This window comes from Microcaecilia unicolor, chromosome 4, assembly GCF_901765095.1.
Source record: "Microcaecilia unicolor chromosome 4, aMicUni1.1, whole genome shotgun sequence".
Lineage (NCBI taxonomy): Eukaryota > Metazoa > Chordata > Amphibia > Gymnophiona > Siphonopidae > Microcaecilia > Microcaecilia unicolor.
The window spans coordinates 145,069,731-145,079,817 of NC_044034.1; the positions used below are offsets into that span (position 1 = coordinate 145,069,731).

Here is a 10,087-nt window from a genome sequence, read left to right on the forward strand (position 1 = left end):
GGTTAAGCTGGAAGCAGTGCATCAAGGCTGTGGCTGTGTAGACTGATACACATTTCATCAAAGTTAGAGCATACATGGAAGAAAAGGCTTCATCTCACTTTCATTTGTTTTCATTTAATGTTTTTATTTTAGTAACCACTAAGAGGGTATAACAGGCTGCCCAAGCTGGGAGGTTGTTTAGGTGCCTATTTATAAAGACACGTGGCATGACATTTTAGAAAGAATGTGCAAATCAGAATGGATACATCTCAGTCGGGATGTCTTGAGGAGCAGGTGTAGATACCAACATCTATGTTTTTGGTCATAGATTGTTCTTCCCTTATGATATGGAGAATGCATATTTATTTGTGAGCCCTGCCACCATGCCCCTTTCCATAAGCACATTTTGAGACTGAAATGAACATATCCCAGGTTGGTAAAATCAGGATTTAGACATGTATGCAATATACACATTCAAAGTTGGGATATGCACTTTGAAAAGTGTAAAGAATTTTAAATTAAACACCATAGGTTCAACCTATGCATGTACTTTGTGGCTCTGCCTGTACTCTGCCCAAACTATGCCAGTAAACATGCCTACGCCTTGGTCACTTACCACTTGTATGTGGGAGGTAATTTTCGGAGGCATTTCACACACACTAAAAGCTGTTATAAAAAGACCCCTTATATGGTTTTAGCACTCATTAAAATGAAAAATGTCATTGTTTTTGTATTATTTTACATTGGAAGGGCACACATTTTGTGCATTTTTCATGTTGTTTTAAACATGACTGCATATCCTTAAAGAAAGAAAAGAAATACAATGTTGGGATCTCAGTGGAACTCTCTCTACATCTCTCACATCAGGCCTAACATTTGCTTTGAGGATCTGTTTTCACACATTCCTGTTTTCTGCGCCTGACCTGCTCACCTTCTTGCATTGGTTGTCTTGACAAGGACTGTATTTATAAATAATAAAACCTGGGAACATTTGGATAACTGAACATTATTTAATAGCCCGGGGCAAGTTCACTAAACAAATGAATCACCTCTATTTCTGACGTGTACAGCACTTGTGTCACTATCACCAAGAGACACAGTTATTGTACATGATTCCAGGAAGTGTCCACAACAAAATTAAAAGGGATTATCCCTGCCACAATTTACAACTGAGGGCCTAGTCTGTACGAAATCATATACAATAAAGCAATTAGTTTGGAGGAGCATAAAAACAGAATGATTTCAGATGTCATATTTTGATTAATTATTTATTTACAAGTATTTCTATACTACCTTTCTTATCATAATAAAATGCCACAAGAATGTAAAAAACTAAATAAAATAAACAAGTGCACAATCTAATAATTTTCACACACAAAAGAATTCAGAAACTAGGAAAGGATTTAGGGACCCTTTTACAAAGGCACAGGAAGGCTAACGCAGAGGTAGTGTGTGACCAATCAGCACTATTGTCGGGATAGCGCTCGTGCCCGGCAGAAATTCTGATCTTGGTATGCGTTGAATCCCGTGGTAGAAAATAATTTTCTATTTTCTACAGTGGGGGGGGGGGGGGGCATTTCTGGCGGTAACCAGCAGCACGCCCACGTTGGCGCATGCTGTATGGTTACTGCATGGGCAGCTCATGAGCCCTTACCGCTAAGACAATGCATGGCAGTAAGGGTTCAGGCCGTAAATAGGTGTGCGCTACTTTTAATATTAGCGCAGGCCCATTTCCCGGCCCATTAAAAACTAGCCTTTTCCCCAGTTGTAGTAAAAAACGGCCCAGCGCGTGCCTAAAAGATGTGCCCACGCTACAGCAGGCCACTTTTTACCGTTGCTTTGTAAAAGGACACCTGATTAACACACAAATAACGTAGGAGCCTTAACCACCTTCACAATAGGTGGTAGTAAGTCTCCTGTGGTAATTTTAAAAAATGGCCGCATGATAATGGCGACATTATCACACGGTCATTAATGAAATAAATAGAAAATCATGTTTTTTATGGTCACAGTAAACATGGACTAGTGCATGGGAATGACCCGTATAAGGGCGCACTAAGGCTGTTTGTTACTGCAGCTTAGTAAAATGACCCTTAAGCAAGCTAATTACTGTCTAAGTGACAATTATCAGGGACAACTTGAGTTGTTACCTATTTGGGAATTATTAAGTGCTAGTTATGTCTCATCAGCACACTTAAAGCAGTATATAAGTACATAAGTAATGCCACACTGGGAAAAGACCAAGGGTCCATCGAGCCCAGCATCCTGTCCACGACAGCGGCCAATCCGGGCCAAGGGCACCTGGCAAGCTTCCCAAACGTACAAACATTCTATACATGTTATTCCTGGAACTGTGAATTTTTCCCAAGTCCATTTAGTAGTGGTTTATGGACTTGTCCTTTAGGAAACCGTCTAACCCCTAATTAAATTTTGCCAAGCTAACCGCCTTCACCAAGTTCTCCGGCAACAAATTCCAGAGTTTAATTGCACGTTGAAGGGCAAAATACTTTCTCCAATTTGTTTAAAATTTACAACTTAGTAGTTTCATTGCCTGCCCCCTAGTCCTTGTATTTTTGGAAAGAGTAAACAAGCGGTTCGCTAGACCCTGAAATTCAGTGTTGGTTTCTCTCCGAGTAGCAGCAGTAAATATCAGGCACAAAGTACATAAGTAATGCCACACTGGGAAAAGCCAAGGGTCCATCGAGCCCAGCATCCTGTCCATGACAGTGGCCAATCCAGGCCAAGGGCACCTGGCAAGCTTCCCAAACGTACAAACATTCTATACATGTTATTCCTGGAATTGTGGATTTTTCCCAAGTCCATTTAGTAGCGGTTTATGAACTTGTCCTTTAGGAAACTGTCTAACCCCTTTTTAAACTCTGCTAAGCTAACCACCTTCACCACGTTCTCCAGCAACGAATTCCAGAGTTTAATTACGCATTGGGTGAAGAAAACGTTTCTCTGATTTGTTTTAAATTTACTACACTGTAGTTTCATCGCATGCCCCCTAGTCCTAGTATTTTTGGAAAGCGTGAACAGATGCTTCACATCCATCCCAATATATAGTTGGGTACAGCTGGGTTTTCATGGGTTTCAAAGGGCTCACCATACAATATAAGGGAGTAATGGTGAGATGTGTACCTAGGACCTTTTATGTGAAGTCCACTGCAATGCCCCCCCAGGATGTCCCACTGCATGTGTAGCCAGTCTACTAGGAAAACTGGCTCCTCTGATATCCCAAGGGCTTGATTTTGTGCATTGTTCATTTGGACATTTTTTTAAAGGTCCAAAAAGATAGATGTACAAAGCATAGCATCATCTAGGAAATGGCCGTTTTCACTACTTGACTTTTGGACGTTTTCAGCTAAACGTCCAAAGTTGGATTTAGATGTTATATCGAAAATGTCCCTCTATGTGTGTTAAAATCAAAGCCTGAGCCACAATCTGAAATAGTTCAGGTGTAAATTTAGGTCGTATTCTCCTTAAAGTCCATAGTGCCTAAACACTTAAACAGAGAGTGTTTTTACTTGAGCTTCAAAGGTACAATTGTTGTAAAATATAATACCCAATATATGAAGCTTCTTCTCCAGAAGATAAGTTGAATCTAATTATAACTATTATTCATCTCTAAGAACTTGGTGGTCAATAGTGGAATAGATGCCACCGGTTTATAATTATTAACTTTTGTTAATTTTAAAGATACATTTTTGGAGATCAGTGAGAGTATAATATGTCCCATTTCCTCTGAAAAGGAACCCGTGGGTAATAATATCCCTAAGGATTTTGGTAAGTGTCTAATAAAATTATCAGAAGCTGCTTTCATCAAATAAATCAGTCATGAATCTAATATGCACTGAGATGAAGAATACTTTTCCACACAATAATAAACCTGTTCTGTGGGAGTTTGAAATTTTGTCCATATTCTATCAACCATCACTTCCCCTTTATAGGTAAGCAAATTATCATCCAATTCCTCAACATTTATTTGACAGGAATTCAATGTATCTCTCAATTTAACTACTTTACTATTAAAAACAATTGTGCAAGAACCTCAGCAGAGGGGGGAGAATTATTAGAAGCTTGAGAATTAGTTAATTGATTAATTAATTAATCCAAACAACTTTTTAACTTTAAATCCTTCCTTTCTCATTTAAGTGGTGAAAAATAGTTGTTTGGCTTCTTTGCATACCTGCCCCCCCCCCCCCCCCCCCCCCGGGCTTCCTCTGTACATGCCACATCTTACGCTATTAGTGTGGACTTATGAGAAATGTACTCGGAGCCCAAATTTAAAAAAAAGAAAGCAAACCACACCTCTCAAACAGTTTCTCTTGTTAAAGGTAAAGATGAAAAGATCAGTAAAGCAAACCACTGTTGTTTGCCAGTGTGACGCACAGAGATTGTGCAATGAAACATGGAACACTTTTTAGCAAACACTTTGTCGCCAAGGCTTTGTCTTCCTCCCAAAGTATGTTGGCAGCCTTCTTTTTATTGAAAGCAAGTTAGATCTAATGGAGAATTAAAGAGAACTCATTTTTGTCATAGCTGCAATGAATTACACTCAAAAAAGCCAAACAAACAAACAAACAAACAAACAAACAAACATATTTGCCATCACTTCTGGAAATATGTAGTAACTAGTTTTCTCCTCTCAGAATCCCACCCCAAATGCTCTTTTATTTATCTTAAAGATGCTACTTCTTAAGATTCAATTTTTTGGAGGCTGTATCTTACTAAAGATGTAAAAAGACTGGAAGCAGTGCAAAGAAAAGCTATAAAAATGGTATGGGATTTGCATTTCAAACTGTACAAGGAGAGACTTGCTGACCTGAACATGTATACCTTGGAGGAAAGGAGAAACAGGGGTGATATGATACAGACGTTCAAATATTTGAAAGGCATTAATCCACAAACAAACCTTTTCTGGAGACGGGAAGGCAGTAGTACTAGAGGTCATTAACTTAGGTTGAAGTGGGGGGGGGGGCAGACTCAGGAGTAATGTCAGGAAGTATTTTTTAACAGAAAGGGTGGTGGATACATGGAACGCCCTCCCACGGAAGGTGGTGGAGATGAAAACGGTAATGGAATTCAAACGTGCGTGGGATAAACACAAAGGAATCCTGTTAAGAAGGACTGGATACATGGAATCTTAGTGGAGATTGGGTGACACCGGTAATTGGGAAGCAAAACCAGTGCTGGGCAGACTGGGCATACGTCTACGGTATATGCCCTGATCGTGACTGAATAGATATGGATGGGCTAGAGTGTAAATTTTAAGGGGCTTCAATATTACCTTCAGAACGTTTAGTACAAAAAGAGTGCTGAGCAGACTTCTACAGTCTGTGCCCTGAGAATGGCAAGGACAAATCAAACTCAGGTATACATATAAAGTATCGCATACTATGTAAAATGAGTTTATCTTGTTGGGCAGACTGGATGGACCGTACAGGTCTTTATCTGCCATCATTTACTATGTTACTATATGTAGAAATGTTTGAATATTGCTCAACAGATACACATACTTGTATGCACTTAAAGTCAACACAGGTATAGGCATGTGCATATTGCAGATGCCTTCCTGGGGGCAAAGTTGAGGTGGTGAGCACATTGAACATATAGGGCCTCTTTTACTAAACCACGCTGGTAATTCCGGACATGGCATAGTCCACTCTGTCTGTAACAGCGCATTCCCCCCCCCCTCTTTCTACAATACTGGGCGTAAGACATGGTGGATTTGTAGGGACAGAAAGGTGGGGGCAGTGAGTGTAACCCTGCTGTATTTGATGGGCTTTTCTATTACTATTAGAATAAACTGCTCACATTAGATTAATTTACAAGTGATATTTTAATATACAAGAGGGAGAAGGTGTTTTTCACATAAGAGTATTCTTTTTCAGAACATGTCCAGTTTCCCTGATCCCTTAGCAGTAGAAAGGGACATTTTTTGTAATGCTTTATAATCATAACAAAAAGGGTTGCCTTTGAACAAAGAGCATCTGTAGAGCAGCTCACATCCTCAAAATATTTCTCACTAAATAATATGACCCAAGAGAACAGTACCTGCTGGACCCTTTTCATGAACAGAACAATACACAATCCAAAGAGAAGAAAATGCAGAGAGAGTTCAAGAAAAATCTCAAGTCACTCTTTTTGATCCATCACTCATTTTTACTAAGTTAAACACGTCCCATTTCTCAGAGAATTCAGACATGAAGCATAGTAAAATAAAATGCTCAAATAACTGATTCTATTCTTTAAAGCTTTTTAAGGCAATGGGTATTCCCAGCAGGGGCATAGCCAGACTTCAGCAGGAGGGGGGTCCAGATCCTGAGGTGAGGGGGCACATTTTAGGCCCCCCTCAGCGCCGCCGACCCCCGCCACTTTTGACCCCCTCCCGCTGCCACCAACCCTCCCCTACCACTATCGACCCCCCTCCCGCTGCCGCCAACCTTTCCCTGCCACCGCTAGGTACCTTTGCTGGCAGGGGTTCCCAACCCCTGCCAGCCGAAGTCCTCTTCAGCGCCGGTCTCCGGCGCATTGCAGATCTGGATTCTGCTTCTGTGAGTCCTGACATCCTGCACGTTCCTACGTTCCTACATGCGGACGTCAAGAGTCAAGACAAGACTCACAGAAACAGAAAATAAGAAGCAACATAAGCACTGGAAAGCTAGATGGAAAGCATTGATAAAGAAGGCTACAAGAGAATATGAAAAAAAACTTGCCACGGAGGCAAAAACACAAAGTAACATCTTTTTCAGAATCAGAAAGCCTGTGAGGAAATCCATGGGATTGTTAGATCACAAAGGTGCAAAAGGGGCACTCAGGGATAACAAAGCCATAGCAGAGAGACTGAATGAATTTTTTGCTTCAGTCTTTATGGAAGAAGATGCAAGAGATCTACTTGTACCAGAAATGCTTTTCAAGGGTGATGATGTGGAGGAATGGAAAGAAATCTTAGTGAATCTGGAAGACGTACAGAGCTAAATAGTCAACTTAAAGAGATAAATCACCTGGACCAGTTGGTATACATCCCAGGTTACTGAAAGAACTCAAACATGAAATTGCTGATCTTCTGTTAGTGATCTATAACCTATTGTTAAAATCATTCCTCGTGCATGAAGATTGGAAAGTGGCCAATGTAATGGTGATTTTTAAAATGGGTTCCAGGGGTGATCCAGGAAATTACAGATTGGTAAACCTGACGTCAGTTCTGGGCACAATAGTGGAAACTATTATAAAGAATAAAATTGTGGAACACATAGACAAACATGGATTAATGGGATAGAGAGAGCATGGGTTCAGCGAAAGGGAATCTTGCCTCCCCAATTTGCTTCACTTCTTTGAAGTCATGAATAAACATGTGGATAAAGGTGAGCTGACTGATGCAATGTATCTTGATTTTCAGCAATCTTTTAACAAAGTTCCACATGAAAGACTCCTGAGAAAATTAAAAAGTAATGGGATAGGAGGCAATGTTCTGTTGTGGATTAGGAATTGATTATTAGACAGAAAACAGAGGATAGGGTTAAATGGCCATTTCTCTCAATGGAGAATAGTGGAGTGCCCCACGGATTTGTACTGGGATCAGTGCTATTTAGCATATTTATGAATGATCTGGAAATAGGAACAAGTAAGGTGATTAAATTTGCAGACGGCACAAAACTATTCAAAGCTGTCAAAACACATGCGGACTATGTAAAATTGCAGGAAGACCTTAGAAAATTGGAAGACTGGGCATTCAAGTGGAGATGAAATTTAATGTAGACAAATGCAAAATGATGCACATTAGAAAGATTATTCCAAATCATAGTTACTTGATTCTAGGGTCCACCTTAGGAGTCAGCTCCCAAGAAAAAGATCTAGGTATCATTGTAGACAATATGCTGAAATCTTCTGTCCAGTGTGCAGCAGAGGCCAAAAAAGTAAACAGGATGCTAGGAATTATTAGGAAAGGGATGGTAAATAAGACCAAGAATATTATAATGCCTCTGTATCGCTCATGGTGTGACCTCCATGGAGTTCAGTTCTGGTTGCAGTATCTCAAAAAAGATATAGCAGAATTAGAAAAGGTTCAAAGAAGAGCGGCCAAAATGAATAAAGGCTAAAGAGATTAGGGCTCTTCAGCTTGGAAAAGAAACAGCTGAGGGGGAATATGTTTGAAATATACAAAATCCTGAGTGGTGTAGAACAGGTAAAAGTGAATCGGTTTTTCACTCTTTCAAAAGTACAAAGACTAGGGGACACAATGAAATTACATGGATAGGAGGAAATATTTTTTCACTCAAAGAATAGTTAAGCTCTGGAACTCGTTGCTAGAGGATATGGTAATTGCAGTTGGTGTATTTGGCTTTAAAAAGGTTTGGGCAGATTCCTGGAGGAAATGTCTATAGTCTGCTATTAGACAGACATGGGGAAGGCACTGCTTGCCCTGGGATTGGTAGCATGGAATGTTGCTACTCTTTGGGATTCCATAATCTTGCCACTGTTTAGGATTCCAGAATCTTGCTTCCATTTAGGATTCTGGAATGTTGCTACTAATTGGGTTTCTGCCAGGTACTTTTGACCTGTAGTGGCCATTGTTGGAAGCAGGATACTGGGCTAGATGGACCCTTGGTCTGAACTAGTATGGCTATTCTTATGTTCTTAAAGTTCCTAAGTAGGTAAAATCTCTGAAAAAAAATCTGAGATTGGAATTCTTAACCTTTTCCATTAGGACTTTGTTTAGTAAAACAATATGCTTTTACTCACTTTAAGTTTGAATATTTTGTTTTTACTAGTAACAAGAAGAGGGTACTTAAAAGTTTGGCTGCATGGTTAAGTTTGGAATGGGTTGCCAAGCCACTTGTTTCTGGTTTCACTTTTCAAGTTAATTTAACAGAAAGTTAAACTGTGCAATTGTTTTTCATTGAGTGTCTTATGTGGGTCCCAGTTGAATAACAGTCGGGACCTGTATACGTTTCAGGGGCTTTTTCAGTTTCATTTAGCAGCAGATATTCAAAGCCAGTGCCTGGACATGGCATGATGATGAATATCAAGGGCTAATTTAGTTGGCTACAGTCAGTGTTTAAGAAAACACCGACTGTCATCGGCTGATTATTGATTGGAGAGAATTTACCATGTATTAAATTCTTCTGTGTATGGCTTTCATGCGTAATATTACTACAGAGAGGTGATAATTTTAGAAGCCCTGTTTGCATTTGAGATATACATGAATCAGCATGTAAACATTTATTTACCATAAATATCTAAGTTTCCATTTTACAAACTGGAATATGCATGTCATAAATCCAAGTGCGTTGAAATGGTGAGAGGGCATATTCCCAAACCTGGTCCTGCAGGCACCCCAGCCAGTCAGGTTTTCAGGATATCCACAATGAATATTCATGAAAGAGATTTGTATGCACTGCCTCCACTGCATGCAAATCTCTCTCATTCATAGTGGAGATCCTGAAAACCTGACTGACTGGGGTGCCTCCAGGACCAGGATTTGGAACCACTGGTCTGGGTTGTTTTGGGTGGGGCTAGGGTGTGCCTAAAAGATACATGTTTATTCCCTAAATCAGAAGGGGAATAAATGTCGATGTCCTAACAGATTGATAGCAGGTAAGCTACCAGGCACATTTAAGGGTCCTTTTACTAAGGTGCGCTGAAAAGTGGCCTGCGCTGGTGTAGACGTGTGTATTGGATGCGCACAGGTCCATTTTTCAGCACACTTGCAAAAAAGGCCTTTTTTTGCCAAAAATGGAAGTGCGGCAAAATTAAAATTGGCGCGTGCCCATTTTGGGCCTGAGACCTTACCGTCACCTGTTCACTTAGCGGTAAGGTCTCACGCATTAACCGGGAGGTAATCATCAGCATGCGTACAATGCCGATTACTGCCCGGGTAGCATTACATGCCAGAAAATAAAATATAGTGGACACACGTAAAGAATGAAATTACCGCCTGGGCCACGGGGTAGCCAGGCGGTAGTTCCGAAATGGCACGCATTGGTTGCACGTAGGTGCCTAAGCATCTTATTTAAAGGGCCCCTTAGTTTTTGGCAAACTGCTTTGATTGAGCAGCACTGCACTGGAGGGATTAGGTGATGCTGCCTCCTGTATCCACCAGTGT

At 40.4% G+C, this 10,087-nt stretch overlaps 1 protein-coding gene across 1 annotated transcript in view; it reads right to left on the bottom strand.

The window, feature by feature from the left end:
• Positions 1-10,087, bottom strand: part of ANO3 (anoctamin 3) — a 397,666-nt gene that overhangs the window by 41,895 nt on the left and 345,684 nt on the right. The gene's annotated exons all lie outside the window — the stretch shown is intronic.